This window comes from Lissotriton helveticus, chromosome 11, assembly GCF_964261635.1.
Source record: "Lissotriton helveticus chromosome 11, aLisHel1.1, whole genome shotgun sequence".
Lineage (NCBI taxonomy): Eukaryota > Metazoa > Chordata > Amphibia > Caudata > Salamandridae > Lissotriton > Lissotriton helveticus.
The window spans coordinates 39,037,940-39,062,672 of NC_136072.1; the positions used below are offsets into that span (position 1 = coordinate 39,037,940).

The 24,733-nt window shown below is 43.8% G+C and overlaps 19 non-coding genes across 19 annotated transcripts; all 19 read left to right on the forward strand.

Moving 5' to 3' along the window:
* Positions 1-826: 826 nt before the first annotated feature.
* TRNAG-UCC (transfer RNA glycine (anticodon UCC)) lies at positions 827-898 on the forward strand. The gene has a single exon. It is a non-coding gene; the product is annotated as a tRNA-Gly (tRNA).
* A 1,497-nt stretch (positions 899-2,395) lies between these two features.
* Positions 2,396-2,467, forward strand: TRNAG-UCC (transfer RNA glycine (anticodon UCC)). Its single transcript has one exon. It is a non-coding gene; the product is annotated as a tRNA-Gly (tRNA).
* Positions 2,468-3,366: 899 nt separating this feature from the next.
* On the forward strand, positions 3,367-3,438 carry TRNAG-UCC (transfer RNA glycine (anticodon UCC)). Its single transcript has one exon. It is a non-coding gene; the product is annotated as a tRNA-Gly (tRNA).
* Positions 3,439-4,939: 1,501 nt separating this feature from the next.
* On the forward strand, positions 4,940-5,011 carry TRNAG-UCC (transfer RNA glycine (anticodon UCC)). The gene has a single exon. It is a non-coding gene; the product is annotated as a tRNA-Gly (tRNA).
* Positions 5,012-5,910: 899 nt separating this feature from the next.
* On the forward strand, positions 5,911-5,982 carry TRNAG-UCC (transfer RNA glycine (anticodon UCC)). Its single transcript has one exon. It is a non-coding gene; the product is annotated as a tRNA-Gly (tRNA).
* A 1,501-nt stretch (positions 5,983-7,483) lies between these two features.
* TRNAG-UCC (transfer RNA glycine (anticodon UCC)) lies at positions 7,484-7,555 on the forward strand. Its single transcript has one exon. It is a non-coding gene; the product is annotated as a tRNA-Gly (tRNA).
* A 900-nt stretch (positions 7,556-8,455) lies between these two features.
* Positions 8,456-8,527, forward strand: TRNAG-UCC (transfer RNA glycine (anticodon UCC)). The gene has a single exon. It is a non-coding gene; the product is annotated as a tRNA-Gly (tRNA).
* Positions 8,528-10,037: 1,510 nt separating this feature from the next.
* On the forward strand, positions 10,038-10,109 carry TRNAG-UCC (transfer RNA glycine (anticodon UCC)). The gene has a single exon. It is a non-coding gene; the product is annotated as a tRNA-Gly (tRNA).
* An 899-nt stretch (positions 10,110-11,008) lies between these two features.
* On the forward strand, positions 11,009-11,080 carry TRNAG-UCC (transfer RNA glycine (anticodon UCC)). Its single transcript has one exon. It is a non-coding gene; the product is annotated as a tRNA-Gly (tRNA).
* A 1,501-nt stretch (positions 11,081-12,581) lies between these two features.
* Positions 12,582-12,653, forward strand: TRNAG-UCC (transfer RNA glycine (anticodon UCC)). The gene has a single exon. It is a non-coding gene; the product is annotated as a tRNA-Gly (tRNA).
* An 899-nt stretch (positions 12,654-13,552) lies between these two features.
* Positions 13,553-13,624, forward strand: TRNAG-UCC (transfer RNA glycine (anticodon UCC)). The gene has a single exon. It is a non-coding gene; the product is annotated as a tRNA-Gly (tRNA).
* A 1,501-nt stretch (positions 13,625-15,125) lies between these two features.
* TRNAG-UCC (transfer RNA glycine (anticodon UCC)) lies at positions 15,126-15,197 on the forward strand. Its single transcript has one exon. It is a non-coding gene; the product is annotated as a tRNA-Gly (tRNA).
* Positions 15,198-16,096: 899 nt separating this feature from the next.
* Positions 16,097-16,168, forward strand: TRNAG-UCC (transfer RNA glycine (anticodon UCC)). Its single transcript has one exon. It is a non-coding gene; the product is annotated as a tRNA-Gly (tRNA).
* Positions 16,169-17,680: 1,512 nt separating this feature from the next.
* TRNAG-UCC (transfer RNA glycine (anticodon UCC)) lies at positions 17,681-17,752 on the forward strand. The gene has a single exon. It is a non-coding gene; the product is annotated as a tRNA-Gly (tRNA).
* A 629-nt stretch (positions 17,753-18,381) lies between these two features.
* Positions 18,382-18,453, forward strand: TRNAM-CAU (transfer RNA methionine (anticodon CAU)). The gene has a single exon. It is a non-coding gene; the product is annotated as a tRNA-Met (tRNA).
* Positions 18,454-18,652: 199 nt separating this feature from the next.
* On the forward strand, positions 18,653-18,724 carry TRNAG-UCC (transfer RNA glycine (anticodon UCC)). The gene has a single exon. It is a non-coding gene; the product is annotated as a tRNA-Gly (tRNA).
* Positions 18,725-20,225: 1,501 nt separating this feature from the next.
* On the forward strand, positions 20,226-20,297 carry TRNAG-UCC (transfer RNA glycine (anticodon UCC)). Its single transcript has one exon. It is a non-coding gene; the product is annotated as a tRNA-Gly (tRNA).
* Positions 20,298-21,196: 899 nt separating this feature from the next.
* TRNAG-UCC (transfer RNA glycine (anticodon UCC)) lies at positions 21,197-21,268 on the forward strand. The gene has a single exon. It is a non-coding gene; the product is annotated as a tRNA-Gly (tRNA).
* A 1,512-nt stretch (positions 21,269-22,780) lies between these two features.
* Positions 22,781-22,852, forward strand: TRNAG-UCC (transfer RNA glycine (anticodon UCC)). The gene has a single exon. It is a non-coding gene; the product is annotated as a tRNA-Gly (tRNA).
* The last annotated feature ends 1,881 nt before the right edge of the window (positions 22,853-24,733 follow it).

Genomic DNA, 24,733 nt, shown 5'->3' on the forward strand with positions numbered 1-24,733 from the left:
AACAGATTAATCAGCCAGATATAAAAAAATAAACAAATACGTAGGCAAACATCTCGATCGCCCCTTCTGCTATATTCATTGCCCTAATATATGATAAGTTCCATAAAGCAGAGTCACCACTCATGTGCTGGTAATAAATATGTTACAGTGGGCAGACAATGAAAGGGCTGAGGCCCGACCAGACATTATAACTCCAGCATCTCTATGTTAAAAAGCATTTCTAGGCAATATCTAGCCTCTGAAAAAAATATGCAAGATCCACCGATAAATCTGGCAAAAGTCACTAACATTTTGGGCATACTTGTGCTCTCACCTGAATGTAGCGCCACCTTGTAGCCATCGGAGGTAACTGCAGCTCACAAAATGTTTCATAAGAGGGCAAGTTGAGAGGAATCCAAGAGGCAGATGTCCATAGAAAGAGCCTCTGACTACAGCAGGAAGGTTGGATGCTTCAAATTTGCATAGTTTCCTGTCCAACGTCCTCTCACGTACCGAACGCCCACGTCACTCCACTGAATGCTCCTCATCTGCATAAAGAGAACACTTTCACAGAGGAGCAGAGTGGCGCAGCGGAAGCGTGCTGGGCCCATAACCCAGAGGTCGATGGATCGAAACCATCCTCTGCTAAATTTGCTTTATTTTCCTTCCAAGGACCAAGCTGTCATTTCCACGCTGCCAGAAAGGAAAAGCGCAAGCTTGCGCCAGCTATGTGAGAAAAGACTTCTCAACTATCTGTGTCTGCTGAAATACAAGAGAGGGATCGTCAAAGGATCCACCCTTTACTTTGAAAGTAAAGAGACACAATAATAAGCATAAATGACAGAGGGCGTTGGTGGTATAGTGGTGAGCATAGCTGCCTTCCAAGCAGTTGACCCGGGTTTGATTCCCGGCCAACGCAGTGCAAATACTTATGTATTCTGCAAGCAGGATATATTTTAGTTCAACATGTCACAAAATGGAAATATCATGAACAGATTAATCAGCCATATATATAGAAATTAAAAAATACGTAGGCAAACATCTCAATCGCCCCTTCTGCTATATTCATTGTCCTAATATATGATAAGTTTCATAAAGCAGAGTCGCCATTCACATGTGCTGGTAATAAATATGTTATTTTGGGCAGGCAATGAAAGGGCTGAGGCCCGACCAGACATTATACCTCCAGCATCTCTATGTTAAAAAGCTTTTCTAGGCAATTTCTAGCCTCTGAAAACAATATGCAAGACCCACCGATAAATCTGGCCAAAGTCCGTAACATTTTTGCATACTTGTGCTCTGACCTGAATGTAGCGCCACCTCGTAGCTGTCGAAGGTAACTGCAGCTCACAAAATGTTTTATCAGAAGGCAAGTTGAGAGGAATCCAAGAGGCAGATGTCCATGGAAAGAGCCTCGCACTGCAGCAGGAAGGTTGGATGCTTGAAATTTGCATAGTTTCCTGTCCAACGTCCACAACGCTCCCAAACGCTCAAAAGCCTCTCACCGGGTAGATCTCTGGCTCCCAGGTAAAGCCAAATCCTGAGCATGTTAGCGCTAGTATCACAGAGAGAGATATAGAGGGTTCAAGAGCTGCTGTCTTGATAAATGTTTGAAACGGCTAGTGCCTGAGAGTGTCTGGCTTTCAATTATGACTGATTGTGAGAGGGGAAGATTAAGTTTTTCTGCACCCAGCATGCCTTGCGATATACTTAGGCAAATGAGGTGAGAGCCCGACCAATCCCACTCTACTCTGCTGAATGCTCCTTATTTGCATAAAGAGAACACTTTCACAACGGAGCAGAGTGGCGCAGCGGAAGTGTGCTGGGCCCATAACCCAGAGGTCGATGGATCGAAACCATCCTCTGCTAATTTTGCTTGATTTTTCTTCCAAGGACCAAGCTGTCATTCCCAGGCTGCCAGCAAATAAAAGCGCAAGCTTTTGCCAGCTATGTGAGAAAAGACTTCTCAACTATCTGTGTCTGCTGAAATACAAGAGAGGGATCGTAAAAGGATCCACCCTGTACTTTGAAAGTAAAGACACACAATAATAAGCATAAATGACTGGTGGGACCTTCAAACACTTTTCTGGGCATGCTTTGAATTTCATTCTTCCCTTTTAGTTGTGCTATTATCTATCTCCTGGGCATTTCCTGGAATGTTCTCTCTTTCTCTTCCCTGCTTTGCTTCCCATGCTGCATCTATATGTTCATATCTATTATTTGTACTACTGCTTTCCATTCTTCTCTTCCGCACAGCTTTGACCTTGGTTTCAATCCCAGTTCCTTACCCTCTGCTAAAAACTTTCTACTGCTTTTCATGTTGGTATCTAAACCAAATGCACCGTTGAAGCTGGTGCAAGATAGACATTGCACTCAGGGTCGTAATGTTTAGAACCGAGAGCATACAGATCATAGGGCGTTGGTGGTATAGTGGTGAGCATAGCTGCCTTCCAAGCAGTTGACCCGGGTTCGATTCCCGGCCAACGCAGTACAAATACTTATATATTCTGCAAGCTGGATATATTTTAATGCAATATGTCACAAAATGGAAATATCATGAACAGATTAATCAGCCAGATATAAAAAAATAAACAAATACGTAGGCAAACATCTCGATCGCCCCTTCTGCTATATTCATTGCCCTAATATATGATAAGTTCCATAAAGCAGAGTCACCACTCACATGTGCTGGTAATAAATATGTTACAGTGGGCAGACAATGAAAGGGCTGAGGCCCGACCAGACATTATAACTCCAGCATCTCTATGTTAAAAGGTATTTCTAGGCAATATCTAGCCTCTGAAAAAAATATGCAAGATCCACCGATAAATCTGGCAAAAGTCACTAACATTTTGGGCATACTTGTGCTCTCACCTGAATGTAGCGCCACCTTGTAGCCATCGGAGGTAACTGCAGCTCACAAAATGTTTCATAAGAGGGCAAGTTGAGAGGAATCCAAGAGGCAGATGTCCATAGAAAGAGCCTCTGACTACAGCAGGAAGGTTGGATGCTTCAAATTTGCATAGTTTCCTGTCCAACGTCCTCTCACGTCCCGAACGCCCACGTCACTCCACTGAATGCTCCTCATCTGCATAAAGAGAACACTTTCACAGAGGAGCAGAGTGGCGCAGCGGAAGCGTGCTGGGCCCATAACCCAGAGGTCGATGGATCGAAACCATCCTCTGCTAAATTTGCTTTAATTTCCTTCCAAGGACCAAGCTGTCATTTCCACGCTGCCAGAAAGGAAAAGCGCAAGCTTGCGCCAGCTATGTGAGAAAAGACTTCTCAACTATCTGTGTCTGCTGAAATACAAGAGAGGGATCGTCAAAGGATCCACCCTTTACTTTGAAAGTAAAGAGACACAATAATAAGCATAAATGACAGAGGGCGTTGGTGGTATAGTGGTGAGCATAGCTGCCTTCCAAGCAGTTGACCCGGGTTCGATTCCCGGCCAACGCAGTGCAAATACTTATGTATTCTGCAAGCAGGATATATTTTAGTTCAACATGTCACAAAATGGAAATATCATGAACAGATTAATCAGCCATATATATAGAAATTAAAAAATACGTAGGCAAACATCTCAATCGCCCCTTCTGCTATATTCATTGTCCTAATATATGATAAGTTTCATAAAGCAGAGTCGCCATTCACATGTGCTGGTAATAAATATGTTATTTTGGGCAGGCAATGAAAGGGCTGAGGCCCAACCAGACATTATACCTCCAGCATCTCTATGTTAAAAAGCATTTCTAGGCAATTTCTAGCCTCTGAAAAAAATATGCAAGACCCACCGATAAATCTGGCCAAAGTCCGTAACATTTTTGCATACTTGTGCTCTGACCTGAATGTAGCGCCACCTCGTAGCTGTCGAAGGTAACTGCAGCTCACAAAATGTTTTATCAGAAGGCAAGTTGAGAGGAATCCAAGAGGCAGATGTCCATGGAAAGAGCCTCTCACTGCAGCAGGAAGGTTGGATGCTTGAAATTTGCATAGTTTCCTGTCCAACGTCCAGAACGCTCCCAAACGCTCAAAAGCCTCGCCCTCACCGGGTAGATCTCTGGCTCCCAGGTAAAGCCAAATCCTGAGCATGTTAGCGCTAGTATCACAGAGAGAGATATAGAGGGTTCAAGAGCTGCTGTCTTGATAAATGTTTGAAACGGCTAGTGCCTGAGAGTGTCTGGCTTTCAGTTATGACTGATTGTGAGAGGGGAAGATTAAGTTTTTCTGCACCCAGCATGCCTTGCGATATACTTAGGCAAATGAGGTGAGAGCCCGACCAATCCCACTCTACTCTGCTGAATGCTCCTTATTTGCATAAGGAGAACACTTTCACAACGGAGCAGAGTGGCGCAGCGGAAGCGTGCTGGGCCCATAACCCAGAGGTCGATGGATCGAAACCATCCTCTGCTAATTTTGCTTGATTTTTCTTCCAAGGACCAAGCTGTCATTCCCAGGCTGCCAGCAAGTAAAAGCGCAAGCTTTTGCCAGCTATGTGAGAAAAGACTTCTCAACTATCTGTGTCTGCTGAAATACAAGAGAGGGATCGTAAAAGGATCCACCCTGTACTTTGAAAGTAAAGACACACAATAATAAGCATAAATGACTGGTGGGACCTTCAAACACTTTTCTGGGCATGCTTTGAATTTCATTCTTCCCTTTTAGTTGTGCTATTATCTATCTCCTGGGCATTTCCTGGAATGTTCTCTCTTTCTCTTCCCTGCTTTGCTTCCCATGCTGCATCTATATGTTCATATCTATTATTTGTACTACTGCTTTCCATTCTTCTCTTCCGCATAGCTTTGACCTTGGTTTCAATCCCAGTTCCTTACCCTCTGCTAAAAACTTTCTACTGCTTTTCATGTTGGTATCTAAACCAAATGCACCGTTGAAGCTGGTGCAAGATAGACATTGCACTCAGGGTCGTAATGTTTAGAACCGAGAGCATACAGATCATAGGGCGTTGGTGGTATAGTGGTGAGCATAGCTGCCTTCCAAGCAGTTGACCCGGGTTCGATTCCCGGCCAACGCAGTACAAATACTTATATATTCTGCAAGCTGGATATATTTTAATGCAATATGTCACAAAATGGAAATATCATGAACAGATTAATCAGCCAGATATAAAAAAATAAACAAATACGTAGGCAAACATCTCGATCGCCCCTTCTGCTATATTCATTGCCCTAATATATGATAAGTTCCATAAAGCAGAGTCACCACTCACATGTGCTGGTAATAAATATGTTACAGTGGGCAGACAATGAAAGGGCTGAGGCCCAACCAGACATTATAACTCCAGCATCTCTATGTTAAAAGGCATTTCTAGGCAATATCTAGCCTCTGAAAAAAATATGCAAGATCCACCGATAAATCTGGCAAAAGTCACTAACATTTTGGGCATACTTGTGCTCTCACCTGAATGTAGCGCCACCTTGTAGCCATCGGAGGTAACTGCAGCTCACAAAATGTTTCATAAGAGGGCAAGTTGAGAGGAATCCAAGAGGCAGATGTCCATAGAAAGAGCCTCTGACTACAGCAGGAAGGTTGGATGCTTCAAATTTGCATAGTTTCCTGTCCAACGTCCTCTCACGTCCCGAACGCCCACGTCACTCCACTGAATGCTCCTCATCTGCATAAAGAGAACACTTTCACAGAGGAGCAGAGTGGCGCAGCGGAAGCGTGCTGGGCCCATAACCCAGAGGTCGATGGATCGAAACCATCCTCTGCTAAATTTGCTTTATTTTCCTTCCAAGGACCAAGCTGTCATTTCCACGCTGCCAGAAAGGAAAAGCGCAAGCTTGCGCCAGCTATGTGAGAAAAGACTTCTCAACTATCTGTGTCTGCTGAAATACAAGAGAGGGATCGTCAAAGGATCCACCCTTTACTTTGAAAGTAAAGAGACACAATAATAAGCATAAATGACAGAGGGCGTTGGTGGTATAGTGGTGAGCATAGCTGCCTTCCAAGCAGTTGACCCGGTTTCGATTCCCGGCCAACGCAGTGCAAATACTTATGTATTCTGCAAGCAGGATATATTTTAGTTCAACATGTCACAAAATGGAAATATCATGAACAGATTAATCAGCCATATATATAGAAATTAAAAAATACGTAGGCAAACATCTCAATCGCCCCTTCTGCTATATTCATTGTCCTAATATATGATAAGTTTCATAAAGCAGAGTCGCCATTCACATGTGCTGGTAATAAATATGTTATTTTGGGCAGGCAATGAAAGGGCTGAGGACCGACCAGACATTATACCTCCAGCATCTCTATGTTAAAAAGCATTTCTAGGCAATTTCTAGCCTCTGAAAAAAATATGCAAGACCCACCGATAAATCTGGCCAAAGTCCGTAACATTTTTGCATACATGTGCTCTGACCTGAATGTAGCGCCACCTCGTAGCTGTCGAAGGTAACTGCAGCTCACAAAATGTTTTATCAGAAGGCAAGTTGAGAGGAATCCAAGAGGCAGATGTCCATGGAAAGAGCCTCTCACTGCAGCAGGAAGGTTGGATGCTTGAAATTTGCATAGTTTCCTGTCCCACGTCCACAACGCTCCCAAACGCTCAAAAGCCTCGCCCTCACCGGGTAGATCTCTGGCTCCCAGGTAAAGCCAAATCCTGAGCATGTTAGCGCTAGTATCACAGAGAGAGATATAGAGGGTTCAAGAGCTGCTGTCTTGATAAATGTTTGAAACGGCTAGTGCCTGAGAGTGTCTGGCTTTCAGTTATGACTGATTATGAGAGGGGAAGATTAAGTTTTTTTGCACCCAGCATGCCTTGCGATATACTTAGGCAAATGAGGTGAGAGCCCGACCAATCCCACTCTACTCTGCTGAATGCTCCTTATTTGCATAAAGAGAACACTTTCACAACGGAGCAGAGTGGTGCAGCGGAAGCGTGCTGGGCCCATAACCCAGAGGTCGATGGATCGAAACCATCCTCTGCTAATTTTGCTTGATTTTTCTTCCAAGGACCAAGCTGTCATTCCCAGGCTGCCAGCAAGTCAAAGCGCAAGCTTTTGCCAGCTATGTGAGAAAAGACTTCTCAACTATCTGTGTCTGCTGAAATACAAGAGAGGGATCGTAAAAGGATCCACCCTGTACTTTGAAAGTAAAGACACACAATAATAAGCATAAATGACTGGTGGGACCTTCAAACACTTTTCTGGGCATGCTTTGAATTTCATTCTTCCCTTTTAGTTGTGCTATTATCTATCTCCTGGGCATTTCCTGGAATGTTCTCTCTTTCTCTTCCCTGCTTTGCTTCCCATGCTGCATCTATATGTTCATATCTATTATTTGTACTACTGCTTTCCATTCTTCTCTTCCGCACAGCTTTGACCTTGGTTTCAATCCCAGTTCCTTACCCTCTGCTAAAAACTTTCTACTGCTTTTCATGTTGATATCTAAACCAAATGCACCGTTGAAGCTGGTGCAAGATAGACATTGCACTCAGGGTCGTAATGTTTAGAACCGAGAGCATACAGATCATAGGGCGTTGGTGGTATAGTGGTGAGCATAGCTGCCTTCCAAGCAGTTGACCCAGGTTCGATTCCCGGCCAACGCAGTACAAATACTTATATATTCTGCAAGCTGGATATATTTTAATGCAATATGTCACAAAATGGAAATATCATGAACAGATTAATCAGCCAGATATAAAAAAATAAACAAATACATAGGCAAACATCTCGATCGCCCCTTCTGCTATATTCATTGCCCTAATATATGATAAGTTCCATAAAGCAGAGTCACCACTCACATGTGCTGGTAATAAATATGTTACAGTGGGCAGACAATGAAAGGGCTGAGGCCCGACCAGACATTATAACTCCAGCATCTCTATGTTAAAAGGCATTTCTAGGCAATATCTAGCCTCTGAAAAAAATATGCAAGATCCACCGATAAATCTGGCAAAAGTGACTAACATTTTGGGCATACTTGTGCTCTCACCTGAATGTAGCGCCACCTTGTAGCCATCGGAGATAACTGCAGCTCACAAAATGTTTCATAAGAGGGCAAGTTGAGAGGAATCCAAGAGGTAGATGTCCATAGAAAGAGCCTCTGACTACAGCAGGAAGGTTGGATGCTTCAAATTTTGCATAGTTTCCTGTCCAACGTCCTCTCACGTCCCGAACGCCCACGTCACTCCACTTAATGCTCCTCATCTGCATAAAGAGAACACTTTCACAGAGGAGCAGAGTGGCGCAGCGGAAGCGTGCTGGGCCCATAACCCAGAGGTCGATGGATCGAAACCATCCTCTGCTAAATTTGCTTTATTTTCCTTCCAAGGACCAAGCTGTCATTTCCACGCTGCCAGAAAGGAAAAGCGCAAGCTTGCGCCAGCTATGTGAGAAAAGACTTCTCAACTATCTGTGTCTGCTGAAATACAAGAGAGGGATCGTCAAAGGATCCACCCTTTACTTTGAAAGTAAAGAGACACAATAATAAGCATAAATGACAGAGGGCGTTGGTGGTATAGTGGTGAGCATAGCTGCCTTCCAAGCAGTTGACCCGGGTTCGATTCCCGGCCAACGCAGTGCAAATACTTATGTATTCTGCAAGCAGGATATATTTTAGTTCAACATGTCACAAAATGGAAATATCATGAACAGATTAATCAGCCATATATATAGAAATTAAAAAATACGTAGGCAAACATCTCAATCGCCCCTTCTGCTATATTCATTGTCCTAATATATGATAAGTTTCATAAAGCAGAGTCGCCATTCACATGTGCTGGTAATAAATATGTTATTTTGGGCAGGCAATGAAAGGGCTGAGGCCCGACCAGACATTATACCTCCAGCATCTCTATGTTAAAAAGCATTTCTAGGCAATTTCTAGCCTCTGAAAAAAATATGCAAGACCCACCGATAAATCTGGCCAAAGTCCGTAACATTTTTGCATACTTGTGCTCTGACCTGAATGTAGCGCCACCTCGTAGCTGTCGAAGGTAACTGCAGCTCACAAAATGTTTTATCAGAAGGCAAGTTGAGAGGAATCCAAGAGGCAGATGTCCATGGAAAGAGCCTCTCACTGCAGCAGGAAGGTTGGATGCTTGAAATTTGCATAGTTTCCTGTCCAACGTCCACAACGCTTCCAAACGCTCAAAAGCCTCACACCGGGCAAGCCCTCACCGGGTAGATCTCTGGCTCCCAGGTAAAGCCAAATCCTGAGCATGTTAGCGCTAGTATCACAGAGAGAGATATAGAGGGTTCAAGAGCTGCTGTCTTGATAAATGTTTGAAACGGCTAGTGCCTGAGAGTGTCTGGCTTTCAGTTATGACTGATTGTGAGAGGGGAAGATTAAGTTTTTCTGCACCCAGCATGCCTTGCGATATACTTAGGCAAATGAGGTGAGAGCCCGACCAATCCCACTCTACTCTGCTGAATGCTCCTTATTTGCATAAAGAGAACACTTTCACAACGGAGCAGAGTGGCGCAGCGGAAGCGTGCTGGGCCCATAACCCAGAGGTCGATGGATCGAAACCATCCTCTGCTAATTTTGCTTGATTTTTCTTCCAAGGACCAAGCTGTCATTCCCAGGCTGCCAGCAAGTAAAAGCGCAAGCTTTTGCCAGCTATGTGAGAAAAGACCTCAACTATCTGTGTCTGCTGAAATACAAGAGAGGGATCGTAAAAGGATCCACCCTGTACTTTGAAAGTAAAGACACACAATAATAAGCATAAATGACTGGTGGGACCTTCAATTACTTTTCTGGGCATGCTTTGAATTTCATTCTTCCCTTTTAGTTGTGCTATTATCTATCTCCTGGGCATTTCCTGGAATGTTCTCTCTTTCTCTTCCCTGCTTTGCTTCCCATGCTGCATCTATATGTTCATATCTATTATTTGTACTACTGCTTTCCATTCTTCTCTTCCGCACAGCTTTGACCTTGGTTTCAATCCCAGTTCCTTACCCTCTGCTAAAAACTTTCTACTGCTTTTCATGTTGGTATCTAAACCAAATGCACCGTTGAAGCTGGTGCAAGATAGACATTGCACTCAGGGTCGTAATGTTTAGAACCGAGAGCATACAGATCATAGGGCGTTGGTGGTATAGTGGTGAGCATAGCTGCCTTCCAAGCAGTTGACCCGGGTTCGATTCCCGGCCAACGCAGTACAAATACTTATATATTCTGCAAGCTGGATATATTTTAATGCAATATGTCACAAAATGGAAATATCATGAACAGATTAATCAGCCAGATATAAAAAAATAAACAAATACGTAGGCAAACATCTCGATCGCCCCTTCTGCTATATTCATTGCCCTAATATATGATAAGTTCCATAAAGCAGAGTCACCACTCACATGTGCTGGTAATAAATATGTTACAGTGGGCAGACAATGAAAGGGCTGAGGCCCGACCAGACATTATAACTCCAGCATCTCTATGTTAAAAGGCATTTCTAGGCAATATCTAGCCTCTGAAAAAAATATGCAAGATCCACCGATAAATCTGGCAAAAGTCACTAACATTTTGGGCATACTTGTGCTCTCACCTGAATGTAGCGCCACCTTGTAGCCATCGGAGGTAACTGCAGCTCACAAAATGTTTCATAAGAGGGCAAGTTGAGAGGAATCCAAGAGGCAGATGTCCATAGAAAGAGCCTCTGACTACAGCAGGAAGGTTGGATGCTTCAAATTTGCATAGTTTCCTGTCCAACGTCCTCTCACGTCCCGAACGCCCACGTCACTCCACTGAATGCTCCTCATCTGCATAAAGAGAACACTTTCACAGAGGAGCAGAGTGGCGCAGCGGAAGCGTGCTGGGCCCATAACCCAGAGGTCGATGGATCGAAACCATCCTCTGCTAAATTTGCTTTAATTTCCTTCCAAGGACCAAGCTGTCATTTCCACGCTGCCAGAAAGGAAAAGCGCAAGCTTGCGCCAGCTATGTGAGAAAAGACTTCTCAACTATCTGTGTCTGCTGAAATACAAGAGAGGGATCGTCAAAGGATCCACCCTTTACTTTGAAAGTAAAGAGACACAATAATAAGCATAAATGACAGAGGGCGTTGGTGGTATAGTGGTGAGCATAGCTGCCTTCCAAGCAGTTGACCCGGGTTCGATTCCCGGCCAACGCAGTGCAAATACTTATGTATTCTGCAAGCAGGATATATTTTAGTTCAACATGTCACAAAATGGAAATATCATGAACAGATTAATCAGCCATATATATAGAAATTAAAAAATACGTAGGCAAACATCTCAATCGCCCCTTCTGCTATATTCATTGTCCTAATATATGATAAGTTTCATAAAGCAGAGTCGCCATTCACATGTGCTGGTAATAAATATGTTATTTTGGGCAGGCAATGAAAGGGCTGAGGCCCAACCAGACATTATACCTCCAGCATCTCTATGTTAAAAAGCATTTCTAGGCAATTTCTAGCCTCTGAAAAAAATATGCAAGACCCACCGATAAATCTGGCCAAAGTCCGTAACATTTTTGCATACTTGTGCTCTGACCTGAATGTAGCGCCACCTCGTAGCTGTCGAAGGTAACTGCAGCTCACAAAATGTTTTATCAGAAGGCAAGTTGAGAGGAATCCAAGAGGCAGATGTCCATGGAAAGAGCCTATCACTGCAGCAGGAAGGTTGGATGCTTGAAATTTGCATAGTTTCCTGTCCAACGTCCAGAACGCTCCCAAACGCTCAAAAGCCTCGCCCTCACCGGGTAGATCTCTGGCTCCCAGGTAAAGCCAAATCCTGAGCATGTTAGCGCTAGTATCACAGAGAGAGATATAGAGGGTTCAAGAGCTGCTGTCTTGATAAATGTTTGAAACGGCTAGTGCCTGAGAGTGTCTGGCTTTCAGTTATGACTGATTGTGAGAGGGGAAGATTAAGTTTTTCTGCACCCAGCATGCCTTGCGATATACTTAGGCAAATGAGGTGAGAGCCCGACCAATCCCACTCTACTCTGCTGAATGCTCCTTATTTGCATAAGGAGAACACTTTTACAACGGAGCAGAGTGGCGCAGCGGAAGCGTGCTGGGCCCATAACCCAGAGGTCGATGGATCGAAACCATCCTCTGCTAATTTTGCTTGATTTTTCTTCCAAGGACCAAGCTGTCATTCCCAGGCTGCCAGCAAGTAAAAGCGCAAGCTTTTGCCAGCTATGTGAGAAAAGACTTCTCAACTATCTGTGTCTGCTGAAATACAAGAGAGGGATCGTAAAAGGATCCACCCTGTACTTTGAAAGTAAAGACACACAATAATAAGCATAAATGACTGGTGGGACCTTCAAACACTTTTCTGGGCATGCTTTGAATTTCATTCTTCCCTTTTAGTTGTGCTATTATCTATCTCCTGGGCATTTCCTGGAATGTTCTCTCTTTCTCTTCCCTGCTTTGCTTCCCATGCTGCATCTATATGTTCATATCTATTATTTGTACTACTGCTTTCCATTCTTCTCTTCCGCATAGCTTTGACCTTGGTTTCAATCCCAGTTCCTTACCCTCTGCTAAAAACTTTCTACTGCTTTTCATGTTGGTATCTAAACCAAATGCACCGTTGAAGCTGGTGCAAGATAGACATTGCACTCAGGGTCGTAATGTTTAGAACCGAGAGCATACAGATCATAGGGCGTTGGTGGTATAGTGGTGAGCATAGCTGCCTTCCAAGCAGTTGACCCGGGTTCGATTCCCGGCCAACGCAGTACAAATACTTATATATTCTGCAAGCTGGATATATTTTAATGCAATATGTCACAAAATGGAAATATCATGAACAGATTAATCAGCCAGATATAAAAAAATAAACAAATACGTAGGCAAACATCTCGATCGCCCCTTCTGCTATATTCATTGCCCTAATATATGATAAGTTCCATAAAGCAGAGTCACCACTCACATGTGCTGGTAATAAATATGTTACAGTGGGCAGACAATGAAAGGGCTGAGGCCCGACCAGACATTATAACTCCAGCATCTCTATGTTAAAAGGCATTTCTAGGCAATATCTAGCCTCTGAAAAAAATATGCAAGATCCACCGATAAATCTGGCAAAAGTCACTAACATTTTGGGCATACTTGTGCTCTCACCTGAATGTAGCGCCACCTTGTAGCCATCGGAGGTAACTGCAGCTCACAAAATGTTTCATAAGAGGGCAAGTTGAGAGGAATCCAAGAGGCAGATGTCCATAGAAAGAGCCTCTGACTACAGCAGGAACGTTGGATGCTTCAAATTTGCATAGTTTCCTGTCCAACGTCCTCTCACGTCCCGAACGCCCACGTCACTCCACTGAATGCTCCTCATCTGCATAAAGAGAACACTTTCACAGAGGAGCAGAGTGGCGCAGCGGAAGCGTGCTGGGCCCATAACCCAGAGGTCGATGGATCGAAACCATCCTCTGCTAAATTTGCTTTACTTTCCTTCCAAGGACCAAGCTGTCATTTCCACGCTGCCAGAAAGGAAAAGCGCAAGCTTGCGCCAGCTATGTGAGAAAAGACTTCTCAACTATCTGTGTCTGCTGAAATACAAGAGAGGGATCGTCAAAGGATCCACCCTTTACTTTGAAAGTAAAGAGACACAATAATAAGCATAAATGACAGAGGGCGTTGGTGGTATAGTGGTGAGCATAGCTGCCTTCCAAGCAGTTGACCCGGGTTCGATTCCCGGCCAACGCAGTGCAAATACTTATGTATTCTGCAAGCAGGATATATTTTAGTTCAACATGTCACAAAATGGAAATATCATGAACAGATTAATCAGCCATATATATAGAAATTAAAAAATACGTAGGCAAACATCTCAATCGCCCCTTCTGCTATATTCATTGTCCTAATATATGATAAGTTTCATAAAGCAGAGTCGCCATTCACATGTGCTGGTAATAAATATGTTATTTTGGGCAGGCAATGAAAGGGCTGAGGCCCGACCAGACATTATACCTCCAGCATCTCTATGTTAAAAAGCATTTCTAGGCAATTTCTAGCCTCTGAAAAAAATATGCAAGACCCACCGATAAATCTGGCCAAAGTCCGTAACATTTTTGCATACATGTGCTCTGACCTGAATGTAGCGCCACCTCGTAGCTGTCGAAGATAACTGCAGCTCACAAAATGTTTTATCAGAAGGCAAGTTGAGAGGAATCCAAGAGGCAGATGTCCATGGAAAGAGCCTCTCACTGCAGCAGGAAGGTTGGATGCTTGAAATTTGCATAGTTTCCTGTCCAACGTCCACAACGCTCCCAAACGCTCAAAAGCCTCGCCCTCACCGGGTAGATCTCTGGCTCCCAGGTAAAGCCAAATCCTGAGCATGTTAGCGCTAGTATCACAGAGAGAGATATAGAGGGTTCAAGAGCTGCTGTCTTGATAAATGTTTGAAACGGCTAGTGCCTGAGAGTGTCTGGCTTTCAGTTATGACTGATTATGAGAGGGGAAGATTAAGTTTTTTTGCACCCAGCATGCCTTGCGATATACTTAGGCAAATGAGGTGAGAGCCCGACCAATCCCACTCTACTCTGCTGAATGCTCCTTATTTGCATAAAGAGAACACTTTCACAACGGAGCAGAGTGGTGCAGCGGAAGCGTGCTGGGCCCATAACCCAGAGGTCGATGGATCGAAACCATCCTCTGCTAATTTTGCTTGATTTTTCTTCCAAGGACCAAGCTGTCATTCCCAGGCTGCCAGCAAGTCAAAGCGCAAGCTTTTGCCAGCTATGTGAGAAAAGACTTCTCAACTATCTGTGTCTGCTGAAATACAAGAGAGGGATCGTAAAAGGATCCACCCTGTACTTTGAAAGTAAAGACACACAATAATAAGCATAAATGACTGGTGGGACCTTCAAACCCTTTTCTGGGCATGCTTTGAATTTCATTCTTCCCTTTTAGTTGTGCTATTATCTATCTCCTGGGCATTTCCTGGAATGTTCTCTCTTTCTCTTCCCTGCTTTGCTTCCCATGCTGCATCTATATGTTCATATCTATTATTTGTACTACTGCTTTCCATTCTTCTCTTCCGCACAGCTTTGACCTTGGTTTCAATCCCAGTTCCTTACCCTCTGCTAAAAACTTTCTACTGCTTTTCATGTTGATATCTAAACCAAATGCACCGTTGAAGCTGGTGCAAGATAGACATTGCACTCAGGGTCGTAATGTTTAGAACCGAGAGCATACAGATCATAGGGCGTTGGTGGTATAGTGGTGAGCATAGCTGCCTTCCAAGCAGTTGACCCAGGTTCGATTCCCGGCCAACGCAGTACAAATATTTATATATTCTGCAAGCTGGATATATTTTAATGCAATATGTCACAAAATGGAAATATCATGAACAGATTAATCAGCCAGATATAAAAAAATAAACAAATACATAGGCAAACATCTCGATCGCCCCTTCTGCTATATTCATTGCCCTAATATATGATAAGTTCCATAAAGCAGAGTCACCACTCACATGTGCTGGTAATAAATATGTTACAGTGGGCAGACAATGAAAGGGCTGAGGCCCGACCAGACATTATAACTCCAGCATCTCTATGTTAAAAGGCATTTCTAGGCAATATCTAGCCTCTGAAAAAAATATGCAAGATCCACCGATAAATCTGGCAAAAGTCACTAACATTTTGGGCATACTTGTGCTCTCACCTGAATGTAGCGCCACCTTGTAGCCATCGGAGGTAACTGCAGCTCACAAAATGTTTCATAAGAGGGCAAGTTGAGAGGAATCCAAGAGGCAGATGTCCATAGAAAGAGCCTCTGACTACAGCAGGAACGTTGGATGCTTCAAATTTGCATAGTTTCCTGTCCAACATCCTCTCACGTCCCGAACGCCCACGTCACTCCACTGAATGCTCCTCATCTGCATAAAGAGAACACTTTCACAGAGGAGCAGAGTGGCGCAGCGGAAGCGTGCTGGGCCCATAACCCAGAGGTCGATGGATCGAAACCATCCTCTGCTAAATTTGCTTTATTTTCCTTCCAAGGACCAAGCTGCCATTTCCACTCTGCCAGAAAGGAAAAGCGCAAGCTTGCGCCAGCTATGTGAGAAAAGACTTCTCAACTATCTGTGTCTGCTGAAATACAAGAGAGGGATCGTCAAAGGATCCACCCTTTACTTTGAAAGTAAAGAGACACAATAATAAGCATAAATGACAGAGGGCGTTGGTGGTATAGTGGTGAGCATAGCTGCCTTCCAAGCAGTTGACCCGGGTTCGATTCCCGGCCAACGCAGTGCAAATACTTATGTATTCTGCAAGCAGGATATATTTTAGTTCAACATGTCACAAAATGGAAATATCATGAACAGATTAATCAGCCATATATATAGAAATTAAAAAATACGTAGGCAAACATCTCAATCGCCCCTTCTGCTATATTCATTGTCCTAATATATGATAAGTTTCATAAAGCAGAGTCGCCATTCACATGTGCTGGTAATAAATATGTTATTTTGGGCAGGCAATGAAAGGGCTGAGGCCCGACCAGACATTATACCTCCAGCATCTCTATGTTAAAAAGCATTTCTAGGCAATTTCTAGCCTCTGAAAAAAATATGCAAGACCCACCGATAAATCTGGCCAAAGTCCGTAACATTTTTGCATACTTGTGCTCTGACCTGAATGTAGCGCCACCTCGTAGCTGTCGAAGGTAACTGCAGCTCACAAAATGTTTTATCAGAAGGCAAGTTGAGAGGAATCCAAGAGGCAGATGTCCATGGAAAGAGCCTCTCACTGCAGCAGGAAGGTTGGATGCTTGAAATTTGCATAGTTTCCTGTCCAACGTCCAGAACGCTCCCAAACGCTCAAAAGCCTCACACCGGGCAAGCCCTCACCGGGTAGATCTCTGGCTCCCAGGTAAAGCCAAATCCTGAGCATGTTAGCGCTAGTATCACAGAGAGAGATATAGAGGGTTCAAGAGCTGCTGTCTTGATAAATGTTTGAAACGGCTAGTGCCTGAGAGTGTCTGGCTTTCAGTTATGACTGATTGTGAGAGGGGAAGATTAAGTTTTTCTGCACCCAGCATGCCTTGCGATATACTTAGGCAAATGAGGTGAGAGCCCGACCAATCCCACTCTACTCTGCTGAATGCTCCTTATTTGCATAAAGAGAACACTTTCACAACGGAGCAGAGTGGCGCAGCGGAAGCGTGCTGGGCCCATAACCCAGAGGTCGATGGATCGAAACCATCCGCTGCTAATTTTGCTTGATTTTTCTTCCAAGGACCAAGCTGTCATTCCCAGGCTGCCAGCAAGTAAAAGCGCAAGCTTTTGCCAGCTATGTGAGAAAAGACTTCTCAACTATCTGTGTCTGCTGAAATACAAGAGAGGGATCGTAAAAGGATCCACCCTGTACTTTGAAAGTAAAGACACACAATAATAAGCATAAATGACTGGTGGGACCTTCAAACACTTTTCTGGGCATGCTTTGAATTTCATTCTTCCCTTTTAGTTGTGCTATTATCTATCTCCTGGGCATTTCCTGGAATGTTCTCTCTCTCTCTTCCCTGCTTTGCTTCCCATGCTGCATCTATATGTTCATATCTATTATTTGTACTACTGCTTTCCATTCTTCTCTTCCGCACAGCTTTGACCTTGGTTTCAATCCCAGTTCCTTACCCTCTGCTAAAAACTTTCTACTGCTTTTCATGTTGGTATCTAAACCAAATGCACCGTTGAAGCTGGTGCAAGATAGACATTGCACTCAGGGTCGTAATGTTTAGAACCGAGAGCATACAGATCATAGGGCGTTGGTGGTATAGTGGTGAGCATAGCTGCCTTCCAAGCAGTTGACCCGGGTTCGATTCCCGGCCAACGCAGTACAAATACTTATATATTCTGCAAGCTGGATATATTTTAATGCAATATGTCACAAAATGGAAATATCATGAACAGATTAATCAGCCAGATATAAAAAAATAAACAAATACGTAGGCAAACATCTCGATCGCCCCTTCTGCTATATTCATTGCCCTAATATATGATAAGTTCCATAAAGCAGAGTCACCACTCACATGTGCTGGTAATAAATATGTTACAGTGGGCAGACAATGAAAGGGCTGAGGCCCGACCAGACATTATAACTCCAGCATCTCTATGTTAAAAGGCATTTCTAGGCAATATCTAGCCTCTGAAAAAAATATGCAAGATCCACCGATAAATCTGGCAAAAGTGACTAACATTTTGGGCATACTTGTGCTCTCACCTGAATGTAGCGCCACCTTGTAGCCATCGGAGGTAACTGCAGCTCACAAAATGTTTCATAAGAGGGCAAGTTGAGAGGAATCCAAGAGGTAGATGTCCATAGAAAGAGCCTCTGACTACAGCAGGAAGGTTGGATGCTTCAAATTTTGCATAGTTTCCTGTCCAACGTCCTCTCACGTCCCGAACGCCCACGTCACTCCACTTAATGCTCCTCATCTGCATAAAGAGAACACTTTCACAGAGGAGCAGAGTGGCGCAGCGGAAGCGTGCTGGGCCCATAACCCAGAGGTCGATGGTTCGAAACCATCCTCTGCTAAATTTGCTTTATTTTCCTTCCAAGGACCAAGCTGTCATTTCCACGCTGCCAGAAAGGAAAAGCGCAAGCTTGCGCCAGCTATGTGAGAAAAGACTTCTCAACTATCTGTGTCTGCTGAAATACAAGAGAGGGATCGTCAAAGGATCCACCCTTTACTTTGAAAGTAAAGAGACACAATAATAAGCATAAATGACAGAGGGCGTTGGTGGTATAGTGGTGAGCATAGCTGCCTTCCAAGCAGTTGACCCGGGTTCGATTCCCGGCCAACGCAGTGCAAATACTTATGTATTCTGCAAGCAGGATATATTTTAGTTCAACATGTCACAAAATGGAAATATCATGAACAGATTAATCAGCCATATATATAGAAATTAAAAAATACGTAGGCAAACATCTCAATCGCCCCTTCTGCTATATTCATTGTCCTAATATATGATAAGTTTCATAAAGCAGAGTCGCCATTCACATGTGCTGGTAATAAATATGTTATTTTGGGCAGGCAATGAAAGGGCTGAGGCCCGACCAGACATTATACCTCCAGCATCTCTATGTTAAAAAGCATTTCTAGGCAATTTCTAGCCTCTGAAAAAAATATGCAAGACCCACCGATAAATCTGGCCAAAGTCCGTAACATTTTTGCATACTTGTGCTCTGACCTGAATGTAGCGCCACCTCGTAGCTGTCGAAGGTAACTGCAGCTCACAAAATGTTTTATCAGAAGGCAAGTTGAGAGGAATCCAAGAGGCAGATGTCCATGGAAAGAGCCTCTCACTGCAGCAGGAAGGTTGGATGCTTGAAATTTGCATAGTTTCCTGTCCAACGTCCACAACGCTCCCAAACGCTCAAAAGCCTCGCCCTCACCGGGTAGATCTCTGGCTCCCAGGTAAAGCCAAATCCTGAGCATGTTAGCGCTAGTATCACAGAGAGAGATATAGAGGGTTCAAGAGCTGCTGTCTTGATAAATGTTTGAAACGGCTAGTGCCTGAGAGTGTCTGGCTTTCAGTTATGACTGATTGTGAGAGGGGAAGATTAAGTTTTTCTGCACCCAGCATGCCTTGCGATATACTTAGGCAAATGAGGTGAGAGCCCGACCAATCCCACTCTACTCTGCTGAATGCTCCTTATTTGCATAAAGAGAACACTTTCACAACGGAGCAGAGTGGCGCAGCGGAAGCGTGCTGGGCCCATAACCCAGAGGTCGATGGATCGAAACCATCCTCTGCTAATTTTGCTTGATTTTTCTTCCAAGGACCAAGCTGTCATTCCCAGGCTGCCAGCAAGTAAAAGCGCAAGCTTTTGCCAGCTATGTGAGAAAAGACTTCTCAACTATCTGTGTCTGCTGAAATACAAGAGAGGGATCGTAAAAGGATCCACCCTGTACTTTGAAAGTAAAGACACACAATAATAAGCATAAATGACTGGTGGGACCTTCAATTACTTTTCTGGGCATGCTTTGAATTTCATTCTTCCCTTTTAGTTGTGCTATTATCTATCTCCTGGGCATTTCCTGGAATGTTCTCTCTTTCTCTTCCCTGCTTTGCTTCCCATGCTGCATCTATATGTTCATATCTATTATTTGTACTACTGCTTTCCATTCTTCTCTTCCGCACAGCTTTGACCTTGGTTTCAATCCCAGTTCCTTACCCTCTGCTAAAAACTTTCTACTGCTTTTCATGTTGGTATCTAAACCAAATGCACCGTTGAAGCTGGTGCAAGATAGACATTGCACTCAGGGTCGTAATGTTTAGAACCGAGAGCATACAGATCATAGGGCGTTGGTGGTATAGTGGTGAGCATAGCTGCCTTCCAAGCAGTTGACCCGGGTTCGATTCCCGGCCAACGCAGTACAAATACTTATATATTCTGCAAGCTGGATATATTTTAATGCAATATGTCACAAAATGGAAAATCATGAACAGATTAATCAGCCAGATATAAAAAAAATAAACAAATACGTAGGCAAACATCTCGATCGCCCCTTCTGCTATATTCATTGCCCTAATATATGATAAGTTCCATAAAGCAGAGTCACCACTCACATGTGCTGGTAATAAATATGTTACAGTGGGCAGACAATGAAAGGGCTGAGGCCCGACCAGACATTATAACTCCAGCATCTCTATGTTAAAAAGCATTTCTAGGCAATATCTAGCCTCTGAAAAAAATATGCAAGATCCACCGATAAATCTGGCAAAAGTCACTAACATTTTGGGCATACTTGTGCTCTCACCTGAATGTAGCGCCACCTTGTAGCCATCGGAGGTAACTGCAGCTCACAAAATGTTTCATAAGAGGGCAAGTTGAGAGGAATCCAAGAGGCAGATGTCCATAGAAAGAGCCTCTGACTACAGCAGGAAGGTTGGATGCTTCAAATTTGCATAGTTTCCTGTCCAACGTCCTCTCACGTCCCGAACGCCCACGTCACTCCACTGAATGCTCCTCATCTGCATAAAGAGAACACTTTCACAGAGGAGCAGAGTGGCGCAGCGGAAGCGTGCTGGGCCCATAACCCAGAGGTCGATGGATCGAAACCATCCTCTGCTAAATTTGCTTTATTTTCCTTCCAAGGACCAAGCTGTCATTTCCACGCTGCCAGAAAGGAAAAGCGCAAGCTTGCGCCAGCTATGTGAGAAAAGACTTCTCAACTATCTGTGTCTGCTGAAATACAAGAGAGGGATCGTCAAAGGATCCACCCTTTACTTTGAAAGTAAAGAGACACAATAATAAGCATAAATGACAGAGGGCGTTGGTGGTATAGTGGTGAGCATAGCTGCCTTCCAAGCAGTTGACCCGGGTTCGATTCCCGGCCAACGCAGTGCAAATACTTATGTATTCTGCAAGCAGGATATATTTTAGTTCAACATGTCACAAAATGGAAATATCATGAACAGATTAATCAGCCATATATATAGAAATTTAAAAATACGTAGGCAAACATCTCAATCGCCCCTTCTGCTATATTCATTGTCCTAATATATGATAAGTTTCATAAAGCAGAGTCGCCATTCACATGTGCTGGTAATAAATATGTTATTTTGGGCAGGCAATGAAAGGGCTGAGGCCCGACCAGACATTATACCTCCAGCATCTCTATGTTAAAAAGCATTTCTAGGCAATTTCTAGCCTCTGAAAAAAATATGCAAGACCCACCGATAAATCTGGCCAAAGTCCGTAACATTTTTGCATACTTGTGCTCTGACCTGAATGTAGCGCCACCTCGTAGCTGTCGAAGGTAACTGCAGCTCACAAAATGTTTTATCAGAAGGCAAGTTGAGAGGAATCCAAGAGGCAGATGTCCATGGAAAGAGCCTCTCACTGCAGCAGGAAGGTTGGATGTTTGAAATTTGCATAGTTTCCTGTCCAACGTCCACAACGCTCCCAAACGCTCAAAAGCCTCACACCGGGCAAGCCCTCACCGGGTAGATCTCTGGCTCCCAGGTAAAGCCAAATCCTGAGCATGTTAGCGCTAGTATCACAGAGAGAGATATAGAGGGTTCAAGAGCTGCTGTCTTGATAAATGTTTGAAACGGCTAGTGCCTGAGAGTGTCTGGCTTTCAGTTATGACTGATTGTGAGAGGGGAAGATTAAGTTTTTCTGCACCCAGCATGCCTTGCGATATACTTAGGCAAATGAGGTGAGAGCCCGACCAATCCCACTCTACTCTGCTGAATGCTCCTTATTTGCATAAAGAGAACACTTTCACAACGGAGCAGAGTGGCGCAGCGGAAGCGTGCTGGGCCCATAACCCAGAGGTCGATGGATCGAAACCATCCTCTGCTAATTTTGCTTGATTTTTCTTCCAAGGACCAAGCTGTCATTCCCAGGCTGCCAGCAAGTAAAAGCGCAAGCTTTTGCCAGCTATGTGAGAAAAGACTTCTCAACTATCTGTGTCTGCTGAAATACAAGAGAGGGATCGTAAAAGGATCCACCCTGTACTTTGAAAGTAAAGACACACAATAATAAGCATAAATGACTGGTGGGACCTTCAAACACTTTTCTGGGCATGCTTTGAATTTCATTCTTCCCTTTTAGTTGTGCTATTATCTATCTCCTGGGCATTTCCTGGAATGTTCTCTCTTTCTCTTCCCTGCTTTGCTTCCCATGCTGCATCTATATGTTCATATCTATTATTTGTACTACTGCTTTCCATTCTTCTCTTCCGCACAGCTTTGACCTTGGTTTCAATCCCAGTTCCTTACCCTCTGCTAAAAACTTTCTACTGCTTTTCATGTTGGTATCTAAACCAAATGCACCGTTGAAGCTGGTGCAAGATAGACATTGCACTCAGGGTCGTAATGTTTAGAACCGAGAGCATACAGATAATAGGGCGTTGGTGGTATAGTGGTGAGCATAGCTGCCTTCCAAGCAGTTGACCCGGGTTCGATTCCCGGCCAACGCAGTACAAATACTTATATATTCTGCAAGCTGGATATATTTTAATGCAATATGTCACAAAATGGAAATATCATGAACAGATTAATCAGCCAGATATAAAAAAATAAACAAATACGTAGGCAAACATCTCGATCGCCCCTTCTGCTATATTCATTGCCCTAATATATGATAAGTTCCATAAAGCAGAGTCACCACTCACATGTGCTGGTAATAAATATGTTACAGTGGGCAGACAATGAAAGGGCTGAGGCCCGACCAGACATTATAACTCCAGCATCTCTATGTTAAAAAGCATTTCTAGGCAATATCTAGCCTCTGAAAAAAATATGCAAGATCCACCGATAAATCTGGCAAAAGTCACTAACATTTTGGGCATACTTGTGCTCTCACCTGAATGTAGCGCCACCTTGTAGCCATCGGAGGTAACTGCAGCTCACAAAATGTTTCATAAGAGGGCAAGTTGAGAGGAATCCAAGAGGCAGATGTCCATAGAAAGAGCCTCTGACTACAGCAGGAAGGTTGGATGCTTCAAATTTGCATAGTTTCCTGTCCAACGTCCTCTCACGTCCCGAACGCCCACGTCACTCCACTGAATGCTCCTCATCTGCATAAAGAGAACACTTTCACAGAGGAGCAGAGTGGCGCAGCGGAAGCGTGCTGGGCCCATAACCCAGAGGTCGATGGATCGAAACCATCCTCTCCTAAATTTGCTTTATTTTCCTTCCAAGGACCAAGCTGTCATTTCCACGCTGCCAGAAAGGAAAAGCACAAGCTTGCGCCAGCTATGTGAGAAAAGACTTCTCAACTATCTGTGTCTGCTGAAATACAAGAGAGGGATCGTCAAAGGATCCACCCTTTACTTTGAAAGTAAAGAGACACAATAATAAGCATAAATGACAGAGGGCGTTGGTGGTATAGTGGTGAGCATAGCTGCCTTCCAAGCAGTTGACCCGGGTACGATTCCCGGCCCACGCAGTGCAAATACTTATGTATTCTGCAAGCAGGATATATTTTAGTTCAACATGTCACAAAATGGAAATATCATGAACAGATTAATCAGCCATATATATAGAAATTAAAAAATACGTAGGCAAACATCTCAATCGCCCCTTCTGCTATATTCATTGTCCTAATATATGATAAGTTACATAAAGCAGAGTCGCCATTCACATGTGCTGGTAATAAATATGTTATTTTGGGCAGGCAATGAAAGGGCTGAGGCCCGACCAGACATTATACCTCCAGCATCTCTATGTTAAAAAGCATTTCTAGGCAATTTCTAGCCTCTGAAAAAAATATGCAAGACCCACCGATAAATCTGGCCAAAGTCCGTAACATTTTTGCATACTTGTGCTCTGACCTGAATGTAGCGCCACCTCGTAGCTGTCGAAGGTAACTGCAGCTCACAAAATGTTTTATCAGAAGGCAAGTTGAGAGGAATCCAAGAGGCAGATGTCCATGGAAAGAGCCTCTCACTGCAGCAGGAAGGTTGGATGCTTGAAATTTGCATAGTTTCCTGTCCAACGTCCACTCACGTCCCGAACGCTCCCAAACGCTCAAAAGCCTCACACCGGGCAAGCCCTCACCGGGTAGATCTCTGGCTCCCAGGTAAAGCCAAATCCTGAGCATGTTAGCGCTAGTATCACAGAGAGAGATATAGAGGGTTCAAGAGCTGCTGTCTTGATAAATGTTTGAAACGGCTAGTGCCTGAGAGTGTCTGGCTTTCAGTTATGACTGATTGTGAGAGGGGAAGATTAAGTTTTTCTGCACCCAGCATGCCTTGCGATATACTTAGGCAAATGAGGTGAGAGCCCGACCAATCCCACTCTACTCTGCTGAATGCTCCTTATTTGCATAAAGAGAACACTTTCACAACGGAGCAGAG